The 25,472-nt window shown below is 31.3% G+C and overlaps 1 protein-coding gene and 1 long non-coding RNA gene across 2 annotated transcripts in view; both read left to right on the forward strand.

Annotated features, from left to right (window-relative positions):
* LOC139426405 (uncharacterized) overlaps window positions 1-14,014 on the forward strand; it is a 47,430-nt gene extending 33,416 nt beyond the window's left edge. The window contains exon 2 of the long non-coding RNA XR_011637676.2: window positions 13,734-14,014. This is a non-coding gene — a long non-coding RNA (uncharacterized LOC139426405). The remainder of the gene's footprint in view (window positions 1-13,733) is intronic.
* A 6,456-nt stretch (window positions 14,015-20,470) lies between these two features.
* The window catches only part of LOC107438758 (epidermal growth factor receptor), an 88,672-nt gene continuing 83,670 nt past the window's right edge, over window positions 20,471-25,472 (forward strand). The window contains exon 1 of the mRNA XM_087163533.1: window positions 20,471-20,554. The gene's annotated coding sequence lies outside the window, so the exon portion shown is untranslated. The remainder of the gene's footprint in view (window positions 20,555-25,472) is intronic.

Consider the following 25,472-nt stretch of genomic DNA (forward strand, 5'->3'; position numbering starts at 1 on the left):
GCTAAAGCCGCAGCCTGCGGCTGGTACTCAGGTCCAAATGTCATATAGGTAGGTATAGGTACTTATGCATACAATACAAATTATGTTTAGATTTAAATATGTCAACAGGTGTCAATTTAGATTCGATATTCAAATGCTATATTTACTATATTTATTTATGTCAACCTACGTATATATATTTCCAATTATGTTTATATTTATATGTGTCAATTTAGATCCGATATTCAAATGTTATATCAATTATATTTATCTATGTCAACCTATATATATATATATATATATATATATATATATATATATATATATATATATATATATATATATATATATATATATATATATATATATATATTTCAAATCATGTTTATATTTATATGTGTCAATTTTAGTTTCGATATTCAAATGTTTATTTACCCAAGCAAAGTGCTTGTAATTTTGTATTAGCTACCACATCGACTGCTAAATTCAAAATGTTATCACTTTAAACTTATGTATATTTCTAGATGTATGGGATAGGGGCCGCTGCGCGCGGCCCAGGTGCCCAATTTTTTTATAAATAAAGTAAAGTAAAGTAAGTACTTATGCATACTTAGGGGCCGCTTCGCGGCCCAGGTGCCCAGTAAAATCTAAACACTAGGACTAGTACTTATGCATACCTAAAGAAGCTACTATATACAGCAATGATCCGCCCAATACTTACCTATGCCTCACCTGCCTGGGCAACGATACCTCAACATCTACTGAAGAAATTAAACCAGTGCCAAAACAAGATCCTTAGAAAAATAACCTGTGCAAGATGGTTCATCCGGAATACCAATATACATGCAGACCTAAAAATACCAACTCTATCACAGCATATATACAAGCTAAACGCAGATTTTTTCGATAAAGCCATAGAATGTAAAACAGCAAATTTTAATGAAATCTTTAAATTTGAAAATTATATCAAAGATAAAAACTACAGACCAATAGCTGCACATTTCACCTCCGACGCCTCATATCATAACTATCAAAACAAATAATTTCATCAACCTTTCTGAAAATAACGTTTACTCATGCTGATACAATTCTGAACAACTCCAAAATCAAACAAACACAGTTTAGAGCAAGCTGCTCAATTTATTTTTGATTCCTTTTTAGTTATTCAAGCAAAGAGCTTGAAACATTCATAAAAGCAACTCCATTGCCTGCTTACTTCATTGCTCAACCAAAACTGTTCAAAAATTCCAGATGAATGGGATAGGGGACGCTTCGCGGCCCAGGTGCCCAGTAAAATCTAAACACTAGGACTAGGTACTTATGCATACCCTCCAACTGCTACGGAATTTCCGTAGTTTCAGAAATCTTCTTTTCAGACGGTAGCAAAATTAATGTCTTAATGTTTAAAAAAAATTAATTTTAGCGTAACTTGTTCACTATTACTTATAAAAGTGCAGGTCATATGGCTGGATTCTTAAGTTCTGATAAAAGTTTTATGAGAGATCCATTTGCTTTAAAAATTTCTACTTTGGTTCGCTACCACTAGAAAGAATTATTTTCAAAATCCTCATAAGTTGGAGGGTATGTACTTATGCATAAAAGCACCACTGCCTGCTTACCTCAATGCTCAACCAAAACAGTATTAAAATTCCAGATGAATGGGATAGGGGTCGCATCGCGGCCCAGTTGCCCAATAAAATCAAAATGCTGGGTACTTATGCAGAGATGCCAACTGCTCCGGACAAGCTAAAATAATTTAAAAAACGGTAAATAACTTCAAAGCAAATTTTGCAAATAATTGACTATCTTTGCTTGCTTTTTAAAAGGCATAGCATGTGGTGAATTATATAAACCTATGAATTGTTTAGAAATAGTGGTGTATAAAAATATACTAAATTGAATTCATTATACCAAGAATAAGAATTGATAAACTACCACTTTAAAATATTTATTTGCTGTCCGGAGCAAGTTGGCATCTCTGCTTATGTCATGCTATACCTTTTAAAACGCAAGCAAAATTAATCAAATATTTTCAAAATTTACTTTGTAGTTATTTACCGTTTTTTCAATTATTTTGGCATGTCCGGAGCAGTTGGCATCTCTACTATATATGTTTGGTCGCTCAGAGAATAGAGCGTTGGGCATCCAATAAAGTGAACCAGGTAAGAATCCCTGTCGATGACTTGTTGATACCATACCTGCCAACTTTCACTCTTGCCGAGAATGAATTTTCAGAGTGGTTGTGAAACAATAAACGAAAAACAATCTGACTCAAAAATATATTTATATTTTGATCCCGTTGAAATTCGCTTGCATTAGTTGGAAATGAATAGTAACTCAGTATTCGGCGCGAAGCGCCGCTAACTGATTCATCTAAATTTAATAGGCATAGATTAGGTAGTCATAAATTGAATAAGGTGCAATGATATGATTGAGGAAGGGTTTGGAGAGACTCCATTTAAGAGAGAAAACTATATACAAGCACTAGCATAATTAATTAATTAATTATTTACAAAATGAATTCGCTTGCATTAGGATTATTATGCTTCTATATATTTATTGTAATTATTTATATGTAGTGGTGGTCAAACTCATTTATAATTGTCATTATAATTCGAAAAGTTAATTGGAATAATACGAGTATTGGTACCACTTTAAATATGAAAATAAAGTCTTAAGGAAAATCCGGAAGAGTTGGCAGGTATGTGATACGAATTCTGCACCCAGCTCGCACCGACCAGTGCCAGGGCTGAAAATCCATATATATCAAGACGGTAAAGAGTAAAACTGGTAACAAATAAATTTCCTTTTTAACTTTTTTTCGGGAATAATAAAATATCAATAACCAACTTTTTTAACGGCTGCAATACATTTATTGAACTGCTTTTTAACCGAGAAAAAATTAATAGTAATGAATTGTTTATTGTTAACAATAGGTTTACTCCACCCGAAAATTATCTATTATTGAAATAGTTCTACAACCAGATTTTTCTCTTTTCCGTGTCGCTTTCAGGCCTGGCCATTGCTGACGTAAAAAACATGGGTTCGAGTCCCTTTTACCGTCTGGCTAACCATGGGAGGTTTTTCGTGGTTCTTCCCCCCATGTAGCAGAAATGCGGGCTAGTTCCATCAAAAAGTCCTTCGCGAAGGTAAATTTCTCTCAATACTTGATCCAAAAGTTCCCTTGTCTTCTGGATTGGGTTCAAAATTACAAGGCTATAGAGTTGAATTTTGGTAGTAGTCGTGAAACACAAAACTGTGTCTGCTGTAAAATAGAATAAAAAACGTATGTAAGAAATCTGAAAATTATGCTTTAAATGTGTAAAAGACTTGCAAAATTTAAAAAAGTGCTAATATTAGATCTACCGGAAAGTTATGAGCAGAATTACTCACTCAATTTTACAATAATGGGAAAGGTTATTTTGTAAAAGAAAGTGGTATATATAGGGTATTTACCCTTTAACTCAGTGTTTCCCAAAGTGTGGTACGCGTACCCCCAGGGGTACGGGAACAGTTTAGGGGGGGTACGTGTTCTTATGCAAAATACGTGCAACAAACGAAAATTTCAAAATTTTTTATTTAAAAATAAAGCTAGTCACGAAAATTTATGATTATGTATTTTTCTATTGGCTATTTTTTTGCAGAGTTAACAGTTAATAAATAGTGATATCAACAGCCAGTTGTGATTTTTAACTTTATTGCAACTTTTTATAGTAAAAAATACGTTCATTTTTTTATTGGTGGTACGCAGCGTTACGAAAAATTTAGAAAGGGTACACAAAAGTCTTAAGTTTGGGAAACACTGCTTTAACTCAATGATAATGTTTTAGCTTAAAAAAACACGACATATTATAAGGCGCTAAAGAGCATGTGCTTACATATTCAAACTTGTAAGTATCCGACAAAACTAAGCGGTATATCTGTTATATATTTAAGAGAAAATGCTCCACCACTTTTTTTTATAAAGGCACCTTTTCAATAATTATATAATGGAATCATGTTCTATCGTCAGAACTTTTCGATAGACCCAATAACTCATTTGATTTTAATCTGTTTTTCAACTGATACTATGAACTATCTTCATCAAAAAACGGTATAAATTATCAGCTATATTAGTTACTAATTAATTGATATAATGAATTAAATTTTTCCTACATAAGCGCCGAGGCTGAAAACGTAAAAGAGAAACCCTGTAAATTTGTAGCTGGTTTTCGTAAAGAATAAAATAAGCTTTTACTAATTTAATTATAGACTATTCATCACTATTTACTTTTTATCGGATAAAAACAAATCTTACATGAATGTTGTAACTCTAATAAATCAATCAATCTTGGTAGTCATGAATATTTTAATCTTCCCCCCGAAAATAAGCTACAAAATTATAATTTGTGTAACAGTTTCTACCCTTTTCAGAATTGATGTATGCAAACTTTCCAGCCAGTATTTGGCAAATAAATGAAGCAACTTTATCCCCATTTTTAAATATAAAAACACAGTTCTCATCTATCGGAACAATTACGAAATCTGTTGGAACGTAATCAATTTTTTTATGGATTTTTTACTATGCGCAAAATCGTAATATCTTAGGGGTTACTTAGAATTTTCGTGATCAATGATACACCTATAGATGGCCTTCAAGATTGCAGATCCAGCGTGGCACGCGTGCCACACTAAAGAGTGGCAGTTGTAATAATGACACGCAAAAACTTAATGAAAAAAATAATATTGTCACCTTCAGGAGCTTTGTCAGATTAGGCAAAATGAATACTATTCAAATCTGATACAACTTTAGAAATTTTAATCCACAAGCAATTTTTCCAAATATTCACAATTTTTTAGTCAGATATTTTATAAACGTCATTGAACAGCCGACCCAATTTTTTGGGTTTACGATTACTAATGATCAACTCCGAAGCCTTGTGATTTTGAACCCAATCCAGAAGACAAGGGAACTCCTGGAACAAGTATAAAGAGAAATCTGCCTTCGTGGAGGACTTTTCGATGGAAGTATCACGCGTTTGCGTTACATGAAGAGGAAAACCACTAAAACCTCCACGGTCAACCTGACGGCAAGGGGACTCTAACCCATGATCCGTCTACCACTGAGAAAATTTTACGTCATCACTGTGATCGGTGCAAGTAGGATGCGGAATTCCTCTCGACCAGCCATCGTTGGAATCCGAACCCTGTTCACCTCATTGGAAGGCGGACGCTCTATCCCCTGAGCCATCGCTACTCTTAATCAGATATTAGGAGTTTGGTCAAAACATAATTATGAACTAAATTTCCTAGCTTCAAATAGAACAAAAAATAGCAATTTTTGAGAGAAAAGTGGTGGTATTAAAGAAAACGGTCAACTGGCAATGATGTTTGAACTCGAAAATTTATAGAATTTTCATAGCTCGACATATCAAATTTGTTAAAATTAAAAAAATGAACTTTGTGGTGCTTATATCGTCAGAATGAATGAAAAAGATGGGGATTCTTTTTTTTGGTAATTTTTCTTAGAAAGTTTTAGATTTATACTCTATATTAGCTAAATTGGTCGCTAGGATTTGTTTAAGCCCGGTCAAAGCATGAGTAAAATTGGGCCTTTAAATATTCATTTTCTACATTTATTAGACACCCTCCAAAAATTTGATTTTTATCAAGTTGCTGTAGTCGGCCATTAAATCAGAGGGGTAGCCATAGTCCTCGTTTTCCAGTGGCGCCATCTATGGCCAATAATTCGATTTCTGTCGCATCCATACGTCACACCCGTTTATAGGGCGGACCCATTCATTGATCCACTCGTAATTTTTGACCTCAACCAGAGAGCGATCAATCTTAATTCAGTACCCCCAGTGGTATTGATTTGTTATGGTAACATGGAGGGCTTCGTGACCCGACAGATTTAACGTGCACCAGTCATCATTTTACTACACGGGGAGTGTTCGGCTTGCTGTATTCGAACCCCCGTCCTCACAAACTTGAGTCCTGCTCCTGCCAACCAGGCTACTCCTGCTGCCATTTTTATCAAGTAAAATATACATTTAAAATTTATACATAGTTAAATAAAGTGAATTTCGGTGAATAAATTCAAGAAATTCAATGTTCAGCAGGTATTAAAATAATATCTAAAAAAAAAAGCGAGTTTATAGCATTATTTTTATGTGTGCACTAGTTCTTCAAATGGGATATAACAAAAAGTAAATTATATAAATCGTTATTAATCACCTATACGCAAGCATGAACAAAACTGAAAAACCGATGCCACCAAAGTTAAAAAAAGTTTAGTAATTCTAAAAAAATTTTCTTCTTTGTACTAATATTCGTTGCTTCTCTCGTTAATTTTACGTTGTAAAACAGATTTTAAGAATTTTAACTTATCAATATAAAGATTAACAATACTCAGAATTATTGGGCACCGAAATTATGCTATTGCCCTCAACCAACTCAAGTATGCAAAAATTTGCTACAACCAGGTAAGTTCCTGCATTAACTTTGAATTCCTATTTTAGTTTTGTCTTATTTTAAATTACCTGTAATTTAACTAGGTACCCTATTTGATTCTCGCTCAAATTTTAGAAAGATACAAGAATTTTTTTTTCTCTTTTAAGTTTCATACCATTCATAAATTTTTATCAACCCTATATGGGCCAGTGGAAGTGAATTGTAGTGCATTTTAACCATCAAAAAATGTTAACATCTTTTTAATTTTTTTAAATCTTGGTTTTTGATTTCTAATAATTTTGTTTTCTAACACTTTATTTCTTTGTGCTGGACCTCCAGAAAACTGTGAACCATGCCTAGATTCTCATACATCTAATTAAAAATTAAAACAAATCCTTCGAGTATTCAAATTCAAGAATATTGTTTCAACAAATCGACATTATTTATAAGTAATAATGATAATAAAAATTATTAATATTATTAATATTGAATCTCTGTGAATCTCTCTATTTAAAATCTCGCGGATCTGGTTCAATGGCTTAATTGCCCCCTCCCCTTACTTAGGCTCTGCTATTACAATATATTAAAATTAGTATTTTGGAATATTTTTTATGTAATTTTGTTCTCTGAAGTGTGTCTTAAATTTATAATGGATTTTAAACTAATCACTGCCCCTTTCAAAGCAACGCACAGTCATTGCAGATATTTAAAACTGTTTGCAATTTTAAAAAAAAAAAAATTTAAATTGCAAACAGTTGCAAAAAAAAGAACATTTAAAGAAAAAAATTTTTTTTAATTATTCTTTTAAAATAATGAAAAAAAAAGTCACAAACAGAGAAAATATCCAATAAAGAAATGACACCTAACGTTAAAACAAGTTCCAAAAAGCCAGAAAATGGGGGGGGGGGATATGACGTGTCCTAGTCCATTAGGCGTGTCCTAGTGGTTTAACGTGATAGTGGATTTGAAGTAATTGGCCTTGTTTATTGCATTGCTTATTATTATATTATTATTTTGAGATACATTATAATAATGCCATATTTTAGGGTTGCAATTATTAATTCAATATTTAGGAGGTATTGTATTTTGATTTTATAACTTAATCAATAACTTTTTAATACTCACCTCTCGCCCCCCCCCCAACATCATAAAAATAAAGGGTGATATTAAATACTGTAACATTGAATCTGGAAAGATCGTAACTGTCTGTTCATCAACCGGTGCCCCAAACCTGGCATTGGTTATCTGAAGGATTGAATAATGTTTTCGGTGATGTTATAAATTGTAATTTATTAAAAAACATAACAATAAACAAGGAGAGGAATGAAGGAAAGTATTAGGAAAATACTTTAATGTTGAAAAATTCCCATATGATGCCGTGTTATAAGCAAAACACCCCCCCCCCTCAAGAAGATAATATCCCCAGTTGTTTACTGTAACCTAATAACGCTTTTGTAACAGACTATCCATTTAGAATCAAGACCTTCGATTAAATAAACGATTTTTATGAAAAGATATTATTTTAAGATTTAAGATATCAGTTAAGATATCACTTAAAATATTATTTAAGACATTATTTTACCTTAAATTTTATTCAATTTTTGACGAATAATTGTCATATTTAAGAAACATAAAGCTGAAAAAGAAGCTCATTGAAACAACGCGACAACAGAAACAGACTCGACAATGAATGAAGCAGCAAATAGGCGCTTCAATCTCATCTTCTCATTTCAAATATTTTTCCCTACACCGGTACCTTTTTTACCGGAACCCTTTTTACCGGAACCTTTTTTTCCGGAACCTTTTTTCCTGTACCTTTTTTTCTTACATTCCTCGTGATCGTGAGGGCGATAAAGAATCATGTCTAGTATGCACTCAAAGACTAATTACAGGGCCTTCAACGTTCGGCATGTGAGGAACAGAGCAGGGACTAATATAGGGGATATAACTGCCTTTATATCTATGGAGGGGTAAGAAATTCGCATATGGGGAAATATATATAAAACTTCCAAGGGAGTCTCCTAGTAGGCCCATGGGTGAAAGCAAGACGGAAAATAGGAAAGGCTGGTAGTAAAACCATTTTAATTACAGCTAGTTTTTGGGAGGAGTTTACTTATTCTTTTTTTTAAGCTATTCAACAATATCTACTTTATCTTCGAATAGATTTTTAAGCTATTCAACAATATTTACTTTATCTTGGAATAGAAGTAATCTTATACATATACTAAAAATTATGAAAGAAATTTGGATAGTTACAGATATTTTATTTTTCTCGAGGGGAAAAAAATGCTAGAATAAAATGTCTTTCGTACCAGCTTTTCCCCTTTTTTCCGCCTTTTTATATAAGGGCTTTCAGCCATGAGTAGGCCATGCTCGGTCACCTGAATTTGTTTCAAGGATTAGTTATTATTAATTTATTTATCTTTTTTCCAGTTATAAATTTTTGAAAAATATCCATACAATTTAAGATAGTCCGAGTTTAGTCTCTATCAAACCCTTTCTTCTATAGATATCGTTTATCGTTGTAGAATGTTTAAACCAAAGCATTTGCATGAAATAACTTGATTTCTGCGATGCAGCTACATGTTCAAACTGATCAACTTTTGATTGCAATCATAAGTAAAAAAATATAAAAAAATCAGTTCCCAATTTTTTTTTTCTATAATTACCGTTTATGTTGACGACCTGCATAAGACAATAAAGATAAATGCAGGGAAATTTCGAGAAAATACGCTCAAGGTTGTTTTGTCCAGCCTCTTTTGTTTTGAACTAAGTATTGTGATGCTGCATCGCGTGTTGTGTGGGCCGAAGTTTCAAACAACTAATAGACACAAAAACAATGAGCGTGATGTGGAGATTAATTAAGAAGTTTTATAAGACATCTAATGGAAATTTAATAGTATCATAAACCTTTTTTGCGGGATTTCAAACCGTGGTAGATTGTTAACTATTTTGCCTTAAATCGTTTCCAAATGAAAATGGTATGGTGATTTGAATTTATGGAAATAATGAATCAAATTCATTACGAAATACTAAACATTTTATGCATTTAAGAAGGAATGGGTTACTATGAAAAGGCCTTTTTGGGAAACTAATTCACCGCATTCATGGAAATGAATTGTGATTTTTACTCAATTGGTATAAAAAGAAAAACACAAAATTTAAGAGTTTAAAACGAATTATCCATTAGAAACAATGTGACAATTTTCAAATAAACATCACTGAATATTCCCTTGCTAAAATTTAAAATCTCAGGGATTCGAGGAAAAAAGTCCTTTTTTTAAAAAAAATTACTGAACATAAAGATATATAAGACCTGAGAGAACGATGTACAGAATTAATTATTACTAACCCAAACAAATAGAAGACAAACATCGTTTCCGACACTGGTAACAGCTGTCTTAAAGCAAGTGCAACCATGGAATTTTAGAGATATTAGAAATAAATGCTTCATTATTAATTACTTTTTGAAATGCACAATTTCTGTAGAATGTAAAAGTTACTCAAACTATTTCTTTAACCAATGCAGCATAATGAACTGAGTATGTCCGGTCGTAAAATCTGGAGTAAACCTGGCACAAGCACAGATATCTTTACTCATAAACTAAACCGAAAACGTTACGAACGAAGTATGATCACAAAATCTAGTGCAAAAGTCGTACAAGCTCAGATATCTTTACTCATAAACTAAACCGAAAACGTTACGAACGAAGTATGATCACAAAATCTAGTGCAAAAGTCGTACAAGCTCAGATATCTTTACTCATAAACTAAACCGAAAACGTTACGAACGAAGTATGATCACAAAATCTAGTGCAAAAGTCGTACAAGCTCAGATATCTTTACTCATAAACTAAACCGAAATGGTTACGAACGAAGTATCATGACAAAATCTAGTGCAAAAGTGGTACAAGCCGAGATATCTTTATTCGTAAACTAAACCGAAAAGGTTACCAACGAAGTATGATCACAAAATCTAGTGCAAAAGTCGTACAAGCGGAGATATCTTTGTTCATAAACTAAACCGAAAAGGTTACGAACGAAGTATCATGACAAAATCTAGTGCAAAAGTGGTACAAGCGGAGATATCTTTATTCGTAAACTAAACCGAAAAGGTTACGAACGAAGTATGATCACAAAATCTAGTGCAATAGTGGTACAAGCGGAGATATCTTTATTCATAAACTAAACCGAAAAGGTTACGAACGAAGTATCATGACAAAATCTAGTGCAAAAGTGGTACAAGCGGAGATACCTTTATTCATAAACTAAACCGAAAAGGTTACGAACGAAGTATGATCACAAAATCTAGTGCAAAAGTGCTACAAGCGGAGATATCCTTATTCATAAATTAAACCGAAAACGTTACAAAAGAAGAATGTCCGGTCACAAAATCTAGTACAAAAGTGGCACAAGCGGAGATAAAAATAAATAAATAAAAATAATTTTTTTTAAAAAAAAGTGAAGATAATTGTTTTTAAGAGACAGTTAGTAAGTTTACAAGCCTTAGTTATAGAAATTTAGTTAAGTTGTTGTAATATCTAGATATGAACATTTCCATAATTTACAAATACTTTTCGGTAAGAGAAATCGGTAAAAATATTGAGTTGTCTCGATACTTTTCTCTCACTTTTTAAGTTTTTACAGGTTGTGGTTATCCGGCTTTAAAATTTGAATATTAAATTCAATCACGTAACAAGCATACGTTATATCTATTTATATAAATAAATAACATTTGAAAGCAAAACAGTACTTTTAGTATACTGTCAAATTCGCTATAACGAGTACGAAGGGACCGCAAAATTTACTCATTAGAGTGCTCGTAAAAAAAACGAGTCCGTGAAAAAAATCACGAAAGTTCATTAAATTAGAAATACAGTACTAGCTTTATTTATTTTTAATTTCTGTATAATGCAAGCGAAATTTATTTGCTTTGAAAGTGTCTTATTGTGTTAAAATATTTCTGATAAAAACTATAAGACATAAACATTAAAAAGGAATTTGGTCGACCCGAAAAATATTGTAAAGGAATTTTTGTAAGAAAAGATTAGCTGCACTAGAACATAATTAAGTACAAGTATTATAGGACACAAAAGCGTTCAGTCGCTTAAAACGGGAGCTGGCTCTTAGAAAGCGAGCTTTCCTCCTTAACATTGTTCTAACCAAGCATTTCCGATTTCTTTTTTAAATCCGGTTCTCGTTAAATCAGGGCCCGTTATAACTGTATTTAATTTCCAGGATTGTGCAAATGCCCTCTTTCTCTCGACCTCCTCCCCTTTTGCGTATACCCATGCACTTGCACAGTGAAAATCTAATCCAGCTTACGATACTTTGCTGGAATTGGACTTTTCAGAATATTCTTAAAATTACTAAAAAGCACTTAACATATTAGCTGTTTTTTTACATAAATTACACATGCGGAAAACGCATGCAACGAACGAATATCAATTCTCTCCGAATTTGTATTGATTTTTGTCTTTTTTTTTTCCTGTTTGAGCATCGGAAAGTTAAAAGTAAGTGTACTAATCCTAATTCTACACAGATGCCTTGTCTCTTTTACCATTTAAATTTACGAGCACGACATTTTTCTAACTAGATCCATCACTGCCGATGATCCATTTGCGTTTTCTTAGTAAAGATGCCTTTTTACAAATACCTCAACTTGTCTTATCTTATTCGTCTTGGAGCTTGAAGCTATCCTTTCCATTTTATTCCAAGCAGCTGACCCGTGGACGTTCCCTCCCCCAAACATACGACAAAAGAAATAAGCTCGGACTACAAGGCATCCAGCGTGGCCACACCTGTGCATATACCTATTCTACTCTACAGGGTTCAATTTTGCTTTCATGTACCCGCTTTTGAGTCATTTTGTCCCTCTTTTCGGACGACATGCTGTTTGGGGGCCCATTAGATATACTACCACACAGGAATTCGACGCGCCGAGAGGAATTTCCCTTTAAGCTACCTTGCACAATGTTTAAGCAAGACTGATGAAATGTTTAGGACGCCAAAAAAGCCAGGGAAATAAAGGGTAAGATTAGTAATGGTTAAGTGAAAATACAGCTGGCTCCGGCGAAGTGGGAAAATAAAGTGCAGCTAAACTAAACAAATATTTAGTCTAAATATATATTTGAGTATTTTAGGAGTAGCCAGGGACTAATACAGGGCCTATGCTTCTGTCTTTATATCTAGGGGGGTAGCTGTTTAGATAAATCAATACAGTTCCTGTTTAAAATTAAAACTAGTGATAAAGTTGTTCCATGATATGTCTGTCATTCAGAAGATAGCCATATTGACAGCTAACAAAATTTTTAAAGGATTTATAACAAGGAAAAATCTATCTGATATGCCGATTTAGAAAAAATATTGGCAAATATAAGAAAATCAGAATAATTTTCCTTAAATGCAATCACTTTTTATTTTGAAAAGCACTAATTTATTAGGACATTTGGAAGACATTATAACGACCCCTCAATATTTAAATATGTAAATAAGGACATTTTTTTAAAGCTCACATATATAACATTTATATTACATTATTACATATTACATTATTACATATTACATTATTACATATTACATTATTACATATTACATTATTACATATTACATTATTACATATTACATTATTACATATTACATTATTACATATTACATTATTACATATTACATTATTACATATTACATTATTACATTTATTATATAACATTTATATATACTAACACATATATTACAGATACATTTTTTAGCGAAAGATAGCAATTATTGAAATGATATCATTGTAATATCATAGTTGTTTTACTGCTAATAAGCTTATAAATTTTAGTTTAAATTCGTTAATTGAAGAGCCACAGCGGCTTAATGGGGAACTGGGTATGCTCGGTGTATGCTAAAAGCCCGCGCAGTTTGATATCGATTGGTACCCTCTTGTCTGGGAAGTATAGGCGGTCGGTGTTCAATTCTGACCACATAGTCACCATGATTCATACTGTCATGAAATTGTAGAGCATTTAACTTGCTTGATACCTCTGGCTTCCAATGGGCTGTTGTGGGAATGCTTAACTTTTACATAATTTAAAATCATATTTTATAGTGTCACATGTTTTTTCTTTCCTTCCAATTTTTAATATTTGAATGCAAATTTCGATCTAGATTTTATGAATACTTTTCCTGAACAATTTTAGGTTTGTGGGGTTATACCTGCCTCCCCCCTCCAATTATTAAAAATTGCAAAGCTTTTTTTCTTCTCTTAACCAACGCTGTCTTTATTAACAACTTTAACTATCATAAAAGCTAATTAAATTTTTTTTTTACTTCTATAGGCATGATTAAAAGACAACTACAGTAATAAATACAGAGAACTATATAAAGAACAAGCATAGAGAGAAAAAAACATACAGAAGAAGAGCAGCACTGTAGAGCAGCTCTGTCTGTGAATTCAAAAGGCTCCTAGTCTCCCAGTAGCGGTCCACGAAAGAACGCTTGGTTAAAGGTCGGAAAATGCTGAGGTGGTCACCAGTTCCCTCCTTATACTCCACTGTTTGCTTGTCAATCTATTTGTTTGATGGAATTAAAATAATATCATAAATATATCAAAATTCAATTGGAGATTCACGTTATCTCTCTCTTACTTTTAATTATAACAAGAATTTTATGCATTTTAAAAACGCTAATCGATATTTAAAAACACAATAAATCAAATTTAAAGAAAACTTCAATTTAAATTAAACAAAAAATAATAATGCTCTTTGTTTGATTCTAAAAGAAAATATATACCACAGTGATTATGAAGTAAAAAATTCATGAAATCAGAAGTCCGTTTTCTTTTTAAATTTATTTATTCATTCATAAAATAAAGATAGTTTATCCCTACAGCGAGTACAAAAGAAAAGCAAAAAAGCACCATGCTAAAATTGACAGATGAAAATGCGACTCTCGTATTAAAATAATTTCGGCCAAAAATAAACAAATTTTTATATAACAGAATATTATATGATATTTCAAAACTGCATATTAATGAAATCAAGTTAGATGAAGATAGTATTAGTTATCAATCATATTACTATATTTACAGTAAAAAAATCATGCATAAAGCAGTTGAATTATGAAAAATATGAAAATGACGATCATTTGCCATGTTTATACTTTTTCATTGTTTTCTTCATTAAAATTTTCTATTATTTATTTTTACGTCATCTTCATTTTGCAATTACAGCGCCTACTTATATGAAATGAAATGCAACAGCCTGCAAATCAAATTGGTGCATTTTTTTAAGGGAAAATTCAAATCTGCAATAACGAATCGTAGTCAGTATTTAAGATTTTGAAAGTGTCCCTACCTCAATGGATGAGTTTCGTATCATTAACGCATCTATGCAAAATTTCTAGATCTAATCTAATGTACGTTTTTCCAGATATTTTGATCTAATGTACGTTTTTCCATATATTTTGATCTAATGTACGTTTTTCCATTTATTTTGATCTAATGTACGTTTTTCCATATATTGTGATCTAATGTACGTTTTTCCATATATTTTGATCTAATGTACGTTTTTACAGATATTTTTTTTTTTTTTATCTAATGCACGTTTTTCCAGATATTTGGCCGTTTCCATTTCAAAGAAATCATTCCATCCAAAGATTCTAGAGAAAGAAAGTGTTTAAATGATTTAAATATTTTAGTTTATCTTATATTTATTTATTTATTTATTTTTTGACCTCAATGCACCATGGTCAAACTGGCTAAATGACAATCGTTTTTTTTTCTTTCCTTTTTTTTTTTTAACTTACAGCTTATATGAACAAACTTAGAGAAATAAAATTTTAAGATGCCAACCTTATCGTTATTCTACTTCTCAGTTTATTTATTTAGCCATTTTGTTTTCGAACTATTTGCAATTATTTGCTTTTGCATGACGTTTGTTTACAAAAGTTCTTAAAGAGCTGGTTTGATTTCTAGAATTTAATCTTTTTGCGCACATGGGCAGTCAAACATAAGAAAATATACCCTCCAATCAGGCAACTTATTAAAGTTCAAAAGGGGGGAAGCGGACAAGCAAATCTTAAATTTATTTTTTATGTTAACAAATTTCAGTTTTCTTTAAAATGACATATTTGAGTTTCTGAAAATAAATTTAATTTCATATGTGAAAAGAAATTTTTGCTTCAGTCATTTTAAAAAAATAAAAAATTATTATATCTCTCAAGATCAAGAAATACGCGACGCAATCGCCGTTGTTTAGAGTTTTAAACGTTACATTTTGCTTTGCTGCGCAAAAAAATGCAAGACTTAAAAAATTTAAATTATAAAAACATTTAGAAAGTAGTGCACGGCGTACAAATGTAAGGAAAAAATTAAACTTTCGATAATTAGTTGAGAATTTTCAACTGTTAAAATTCTCTTAAAAAATATCATGTGGTTCACTCTGCAGTCTGCAGAAACGCTGCTACACAGCATAAATTAGACAAGATGGGAGCATAGTTATTTGTAAATTTACTGCGAATTTCAATTCGTTCGGAAGTTATTGAAATTATACGTGCTTTTTTGAAAAATTCTTTCACGCTTTTTCTTTTTTTTAAATAATGATCAGTTATCCATTGTTTGCGGATATTTATTTATCTCTCTCGAGATCTTTATTTTATCAGATCGCACATGCGTTGATGTCAAGAGAGACATTAGATGTTCATCATCATATCTGGCTAGACAGCCCAGGGTGGGCCCGTGCCTTCCTTTGAATTCGAATCCACTTCTCTCTACTTCTGACACTTGTTCGCCAGTTTTTCTCCTTTAGAGTAAGGAAATCAGTCTCAACTAAATCCAGCCATCTCAGCCTGAGTCTACCTCTTTTCCTGTTCGTTAGGGGTTTGTGTAATAGGATTTTCTTTAAATTTGAGTCATCATTCCTTCTGAAAATGTGAGCCACCCAGTTCATTCGATTTATTTTAATGAATTTCACAATATCTGGCTCTCTGTAGATTTTATACAGTTCAGTATTATATCGTCTTCTCCAGGAATTATTTATTTTTATCCCACCAAGGATGGCCCTCAAAACTTTTCTCTCAAAAATGGCAATTTTATTTTCACCAGCTTGAGTTAGGTTCCAGGTCTCAGAGCCATAGGTAAGTATTGGCCTAATTAATGTTTTATAGAGTAAAAGTTTTGTATTTTTTGATAAAAGAGATGATTTGAAAAAACGTTTTAAACCATAAAAAGCTTTATTTGAACAAATTAGACGACTCCGAATCTCATTGTCTTTGTTATTGTCGGCAGTAACTATTGAACCAAGGTAAGTAAAATTCTGAACAGTCTGAAACCTGTGAGAACCAATCTCCAGATAGGATTCACAAGAATTTAATTTAGCAAGTACAGGCATGTATTTGATCTTATCGGTATTGATGATTAGTCCCATTTCCCTCGCAGCAAGCTCCAAAGAAAGGAAAGCTTCTTTTAATGCAGGAACAGTTCCTGCAATGATGTCTAAATCATCCGCATACGCCAATATTTGAATAGATTTTGAAAATATGTTGCCTCTGATATTGATTTCAGAATCTCTTATAACTTTCTCTAGAGCAACATTAAAAAGAAGACAGGATAAGGAATCTCCCGACATTAGATGTTGCCAAATCTAAATCTTTACATATTTCTTGCAACTTCTAAAAATATGAAGAAAAGAAAACTCTATTCAAGAGAGATAATATCAGTTTCCCATTTGAACTATTATAATGATATAACTTTTGGGTTAATGAGTAAAATTACTCATTTATTTCTTTTCATTGAGTCCCACAAAATGTTTTTTCAAAGTTTTTTTTTTTTTTCATTTACAGTTTTTTATTTTCAAATTAACCTAAGCGTTCATTTAGTTATGACAAGATCATTAATTACGATTTATTAATAAAATGTTCTTACATGAAATTGTAATAATTATATATTTTCTTAAGATTATGCTCTTGTGGAAAGTGTCGAGTTTTAAGGTAAAAATAGAACAAATAAAATGATAATAGAACAAGTTAAATGCAATCATAATACGTAATATGGGCATTATTATTTGCAATAATACAAATGTTACCCAGGCATAATGTAATACTTTATCGTAAATGTAAAAATATAGCTATACATAATATGTCATCAGTTTATGACTTATAGAGAAAAATGTCTAAGCGTGACTGTTGTGGACACCATTAAATTCTAAGAATAGCTTATCCAACAATAAAAATTTAATTATGGTTGTAAAGAATTTTGAAAAAAGAGAAAAGATTCAGCTGTGTTTTTCGAAGTTATTTCGCCGAGAAAAATAAAAAAAGCCACAATTGCAGTGCCTTCCACTAATTTTAAACTATTAATACCATCTTGTCGTAAAGATAATTATCTGGTCCTTAGAACAGGCAAATAATTTAAGGGCTCTAGAGTTTTCTTGACAAAATTTTAAATTTTTTAAAAAAAAGAATATGTGTTATGACCTATTTTATTCATAACAATTTGACATCAAGTGCAAGATTATGCACAAGAAACTTCCAAAATTGCAGCAAAAATAATGAAACCCATTAATTAAAAACAGAAAATAACACGTTCGTTTTCAAAAATTATCGTCTGCAAATTCAAGTATTTTGTTCAAAATTATATATTCAAAGTTTTGTCTTTAAATCTGTTTTTCTCTATTCAATTTTTTTCATTTTTTCGCACAAGACAGCTCGATTTCTAATAAACCTATGTTAAAACTGGGTTATTGGTTTGAGCATGTCGCTTAAATTCAAACTAGCACTTGCATATTGGTTAATCTTTCATATTTTTTGTGTATAAAAATAATTTTTTTACATAAAAATCCAAATTAGTTTTTCTTAATTCAAAAAATGCTTTTCATTCTTCAATTTCTTTGAGCTAGTATGATTTTAAAAAGAGCATATTTAACTGCAAATTAAACTTTGTTTGAAGTCATTAACATGGTTTTTATGATTTTTATCGTGAGCACAAGACATCATGGAATCTCCCCCCCCCCCTTTAAATATAAGCGCTCTAAAGAAAGTTAAATTATGAAATTTCTTTCAATAGCCAGGTTGGTACTTTATTTACGTCGAATTAGAGCTGCACAATAGGTTCGGGAAACATCCCTGAGGATGATCCGAAGATATGCTATCGCAATTTTGATCCTCTGCAGAGAAGATGGCTCCAAATTTTTCCGCCTAAAAGAAAATCATTAAAATCATTGAATAATAATTTTTATAAGCCTAAAAAATATAAATAATAAGTATATAATTATTTCATTGGAGAAAACTTCCAAACGTTAAAAAAAATGGATCAGAAATTTGAATTTTTTAAATTTTTACAAAATTATGCCAGATTCAGATTTTGTGAAATTTTCGTAAATAACATTGAGGCTGGGTGTGCAAAACTTGTTATGAAAATTTTTTAAGAAAATATAAAAATTGCATATGCTTAGCAAAAGAGGATTGTCGTATGGCGACAGCCTTAAAGATATAATTGTTGCAGAGTAATAATAAAATTAACAAAGTAAGATAAAGTAACAAAATAATAATAAAGATATAATTATTGCTAAGTAATATTTTATATTTTTAGACATTTTCTCAGTTATTTGGTGGGAAAAACATACATAACATTTAATATATTTTAATATATTACATAAAAAATAATAATTGAACTGAAAAGCACTGCGCATGCGTGGTCTCGTACATGATATTAAAAATGTTGCGCACTAACTTACGAAAATCGTTCGCTTTTTTTCTCTCTTCAACAGTAAAAATAAAAGTCTAATATTATTTTCAATTATTCTAAAAATTTCGAAAAAAAAAATGGTGCTTTAAAATATTTGCTTTACTGTATTTCATATGTATACGAAAATTTATCTCACATAAGAAAACTGCATATAGATGAATTTTTAAAAATTAAATCTACCGACTATTTAACTTGAAAAAGAACCAAAAGATAAATTAATTAGCTTTGAAATATGTATCATACAAAAATTCTAATATTTTGGAACGTTTTGTAATTTGAATTTTTTTTTTTAGATTAAAATATTGGTTTACCCAGATTTTGAATTTGTTTTCCATCTTAACTTTATTAATTATTTAAAGGAAATGTGAGGCGAATTTCATTTAATTATAACCCTAATGTAGGTAAGATATTTAAAATTATAGTTCTTAAAACAATTTCTAGTTTGCTTGTTTTTTATCTTAATATATACAAGTTTTTCGCTTTAAATCGCTTATTTATTTTTGTTTAAAAAAATTTGCACACAAATACCTCTATTTCGCGTTGTTTGAAAAAAAAATTACAGGGGACGTTGGTTAAAAGGTAACTAAAAAATTAAATAAAAAAAGTATCTAAAAGAATGGTTCGCCTTGTAAACATACAATAGTAAACATGGTAGCGGTTTAATTGTTAACCAAACTTCAATGTCTTGAATAAAATAAATAAAAACCTAAATGGTTCAAAATGGCAGAGTGAAAAAACAAAAGAATAAAGACTGGAGAAGAAGAAAATTTTCTTCGAAAACTACAGTCTCTGGCACCCCGAGAAGAAACTAAAAAAGAAAAAAAGAAAGAAACATAATACTCTGCGATACTAAATTTTAACCATCGTATCATCCGAAAGACAATGCGAAGATTTTTACCTATACACGAACACTGCCAGTGATTTAAAGAGCCATTTGTTATTATACTCTTCTTCATGAAGAACAAACAAAACGAATAAAAAAGAACATCAAATGAATAAATAAGAAAGAACTAAAATGAGAAAACGAATTTGTGGCCGAATTCCTACCCAACAGGTCTTTTCCCCCTGTCCGCTGACCCCAACGAACAGGTCAGATGATAAAATAGAAGTCAGGAGGGGGGGGGGAGGCAAAATGTTCGGAAAAATAAAAAGTGGTAGAGTTAGTGAGGCGAGTAAACGTCAAGCTAGCAGTCTTCTTTAAATCCCCCCTTCACCTTTATCTTTCTACCTGGTAGAAAGTATTTTTTTAATATTTATTCTTTTATCTCCCCCCCCCTTTTCTGCCATACCTTTCTCAACTCATATAATCTTCAACTGAACAGGCCCCAAGGCGGGTCCGGTCCTTATATTCCCGTGATTCGTTTCTTTCGTTCCTCTCAGCAATAACGATCTTTTCTCTCTTGCAGCGCCAAACAGGTAAGCAATGCCCTTGTATTGCGTGATGTAGAGAGAAGGGTTGCCATTTATTGGCAAGATATCGTCCTAAGTTAAATTCCTTTTTTTTTTCTTTTTCTTTTTTTTTTTTTTTTGAAATGAGAAGAATAAAAAAATTGCGGAAGGGTGGTGCTTGTTAATTTAAAATATTAAGACAGACATAATTATTCTTGTTACTTCGCTCTGATTTTAGTGTTTCACCTTCGATAATTTTATAAATACTATGTTTTTTGTAGGTTTCTAAGATAAAAGAAAAAGAAAGTTTGTTTTATTCTTTCTTTTAAAACTCATATTTCATTTAGTAAGTCCATTTTTTTTCCTGTTATGAATTGCAAGTTAATGTATTTCAACTATGTGAACAGCTTTATGACATTTCATAATCGATAATTATACATCGAATATCGGCTCTCAATAAAAAAAAAATAAACAAAACTATGAACTTCGTTATGCTTAATTAGTATCAGATAAAAAAAATATATAATTTTCACTTTAATTTGCAATACCAAAAAAATTTTATCTGGGAACTTACATTGTTTTAACAAGCATTGAAATTCAAGATCCTCCAATGACAGAAATTTTTGTTGGGAAAAAATATAAATTCTCGATTTTACATTTTTCTTCTATTTTTCCTAGTGTACGATACATTGCTAGTTTTTTTTTTTTACTTAAATAATACTAGGGATTTTTGATTTCTTTTTCTGGCACAATAATATTTCATATGGCAGTGCAATTTGTTTATTAATATGGTATAGTTACTAGTTATACCAATTTTCTTAAAATACCTCTATCTGCATTTCAAATTTCAATTCTGTAGTTGCGGTTCTTTAGTATGCGGAGCTATTCGTATGATACTTTGTACTATGAAACGATTTTAACAGTTCATCAATTTAAACATAATTCTCGAAACTAATTACCAAATGTTAAATTTTTTTTATATCATTCTAATCTCTGTACATTTGTATTTATTCCTTTATGTATATTTTTTAATTTTATTTATTTATTTTTATTTATTTAAATATTTGTATTTACTTCATATTTTCAAACTTCTGAATCACAAAGGTTTTCTTTGCTGAAAAAGTTGTAGAGTATGTAAAATGTAACACTTAAAACACACGCGGGCAGCTTTTATGATCTTTTAATATTATATTTTATAACCATCGTTGAAAAACCTACCCAAATTTGGGTTTACGCCTACCAATGTTCAATTCCGTAGCCTTGTAATTTTGAACCCAATCTTGAAGACAAGAGAACTCCTGGAAGAAACTTTGCCTTCGAGGAGGACTTTTCGATGGAACGAATCCTCATTTTCGTTACATGGGGAGGAAAACCACGAAAACCTTCCACGGCTAGCCTGACAGCATACCTGCCAACTTTTAATTCCATTATCATTTTTCCCAGTGGTATTAAAATGAAATTAAAACTTCAATTTTAAGCAAACAAATACGTTGCATTTGAAAAAACTTAAGTTGACAACCATGATAGTAAAGCATAATAATATATGTGCTTCATTTTTGTAAGAATAGTGGTGATCAAAATCCTTTAAAAATTAAGCTTATAAAAGAAAAAAATAGTATATATTTACTACCACTTTAAATATGAAAATAAAATCTTCCGGAAAATCCGGAAGAGTTGGCAGGTATGTGACAGCAAGGGGACTCGAACCCATAATTCGTCTACCACTGAGGATATTTTATGTCAGCACTGTGGTCGATATGAGCCGGGGGCAGAATTCGTATTGAACCCGGTTCACCTCATTGGAAGGCGAACGCTATATCCCCCGAACCACCACTGCTCATCTTTTAATACAGAGAAAAAAAGAAAACTGCCATAATCGAATTCTAAAAATAGTTCAGGAAACAAGCCAAAGAACTTCTTATTTCTACAGCGGAAGGATTTTCCAAAATTAACAAAATAAATTCTGGTTGCATTCGATTAAAGAAAATTATCATATCCGTCTCTTTAACATCCTTTTCTTTCTTTCTTTTTCTTATCTTCCGTCTTCTTATAAACGAGAGAAGTATTTGTCCTTCAGTTTTGGTCTTATTAATTTTGATAAAAAGTATATGTGTTGAGCATAGTTAAAAATAAAGCCATAAAAGAAGACAAGACAATAGACTAAAATAAGACGATTCTGATATAATATTTAAAGAACGAAAATTTTAAAATTAAGATGAATTTTTCTTTAAAAAAAATTTCTGATATCTACCAGCCCGTAAAAATGTATCCTAACCACTTATAAAACTACAACACATATAAAACTACATATAAAAATACAACTGACATTTCCAAGGAAAAAAAACTGTTAGTATTGTTATTGTTTCGTACTTGAAAAAAAAAAAAAGAAGAAAACTTCTAGTCAAAAAAAAAAAAAAAGAAAGGAGGAAAGTTATTTCAATATTGTTAAAAGAAAACGCGGTTAGCTTTTTATAAGCTTTCATTTTTAAGTGGAAAGTTTGAAAACCGGAGAAGAGATTAAGCTTCTATATGTATCGATTTTAAGTTATTAAATTGCTGTGGTTAATGCAGAGATGATAAAAAAAATATTTGTTTTCTTAACTTTGCTCCAACTTTTTAAATGTTTTAAGGGGCGTTAGAATCCAGCCTGTAATTATTGAATTTGGAGTTGAAGTTTAATCTTAACTGCTTTTTATAACTATTTTGCAGTCTTATCTATAACTATTTCTGCAACGCAAAATTTCCCAAAATTAACAAAATAATTTCTTGTGTCATTCCATAAAAGAAAATAATCATATCCGTCGGTTTTACATCCTTTTTTAAATGAAATTTTTTTTTTAAATCTTCGTTCTAAAAGTAAGAATTATTTGTCCTTCCGTTTAAATCACATTTACTTAAATAAAAATTTTATGTTCTCATAATTAACCAAGTGAGAAAATTTTATTTTGAGCACAGCTCAAAATAAAGCCATAAAGCAAGCATAATAATACATGAAGCAAATTATAATGAATAAAGAAAACGTTGCTTAATATGCGGGTTACAAAATAAATAAATAAAAATTGCTTGAAATGCGAGTTTGAGAAAATGTATATATACTCAAAAGGTGTATTATAGAAAGTAAGCATAGCATTATATTTGCGTTTAAAAAATTAACTTAGCTCACAATGTGAGTTTAAGAAAATTGACAAAGCATAAAATGGCACATTTGAAAAAATTGCTATGGCTCAAAACGAGCACTAATAGAACTGAACATAGTCCAGCAGTGTTTAGAAGCGGTTTCCAGTAGAACACCGAAGTCAAGCATCACTGGCTGCGGTCAGTGTGCGGGTAGGTGACCACTTTGATCAGCCTACAAGGCAGGGGCTAATATATCTATGCTACAAGGGAACGGAGTGTGTGCGGTATCGGTCCTCGTTAAACTGTTCTACCGTGAACAGTTACAGCAGTTTTCGGTTCGATATCAGAGGGTGGAAAATGAAGCCTGAAATTGAGAATACCTTGCAAAATGCAGCAGAGTTGCATATGAGAGTGCAATAATCTCACAAATCCCAGCTCATTCGACGCACATGCGGACTCGCAAGTGTTTCATCAGACATGTAAAATAATTGGCGCTTTCATACGCTACAGATCGACGATAAGCCGAAATGGACTGCTGTTGAATGAATTGTGAAAACGTTCAATAGAACACTGTGAAAAGCACGCTTTTGCACAATGCGTGATAAAATCTCATTTTCGAAAAGAGAAAATTAAACACTTTTTAAAAACACCCCATGAAAAAAGCACCTATAAGGGCTTTTAAAAAACGAAAATAAGCACCTTTGAGCACTTTCTAAAGATGCGACGCACCACGAGTTAAATGTTAAAGAGCAATTGAAGCCTGCAGTGTCATCAGACGCTGAGTTCCAGTAGATAGACTGAGTGCTCTGATTAGTGAAATTATTCCCTAATAGTAAAGTGGTCAAAGCCACGATGGACAATTAATTGCCTTTCGCGATAATATTGTGATAAATTTTGTTCGTAGCTGTTAATTGTTAAGTAGCGATTGAAGCTTGCAGTATCATCGAACCATGAGCTCCAGTAGATGTCTGATTGCTCTGATTAGTTATATGCAGGGCTTAACTCTTTAGCCCTGAGTTAAATGACTCCATAGCCCAGGGGTTGCCAAACTTTTCTGATCATCGACCCCTACATAATTTTTCGAAATCTCCATCGACCCCCATAAAAGTAATTTTCTGCTAATTAAAATAAAACTCTATTAGATGCTGTGTATCTACATTTATTTTATGACTTTGAACATTTATTAAAGTAATAGTACATAGTGTAACAATAGTTTTATGAAAAATATATTAATGTTGAAATATAAATACCATAATATTTATGAAATAATAAGTAATTATAAGTAAGTAGAAATAATAAGTAAAGTAACTACGGATTTATTGCTTCTTAATCAATTCCTGGTGTTTTTTTTTTTTTTTTTTTTTTTTTTTTTTTTTTTTTTTTTTGCAAGGTTCGTTATATTGGGTTCAAAATTGGTCAATTTTAATCATAAATCCCCTCGAAACTCCACAGTTAATTTATTTCTGTTCTTTGTTAAGATTGAATTTACCTGACTGAAACCGGCTTCAACCATATAGGAACTTGGAAATGCTATCATAAATGGCCGAGCTATTTCGTAAAGTTTTACATATTTTTGCATTATATTTATATTTGTCCAAAATTTGCTTATTGTTAAATTTTTAAAAAGCGTCTTTGCTTCAAATCCCCATAATAACTCAGCAAGCTCATCCTGCAGGTTGATGTACATGTTTTCAATTTGAGCAGAAAATGGCACAATAATCCAATCAGGGATGTCAATGTTTTCCAAATCAATAAAACGCAGTTTAAAATCGTCACTCAATTTTTGAAGATTACCTGTATATATATTTCCAAGTCTTCTTCTTTTATT

Source organism: Parasteatoda tepidariorum, chromosome 5 (assembly GCF_982258835.1).
Source record: "Parasteatoda tepidariorum strain Cologne lab strain chromosome 5, Ptep-v5.0, whole genome shotgun sequence".
Lineage (NCBI taxonomy): Eukaryota > Metazoa > Arthropoda > Arachnida > Araneae > Theridiidae > Parasteatoda > Parasteatoda tepidariorum.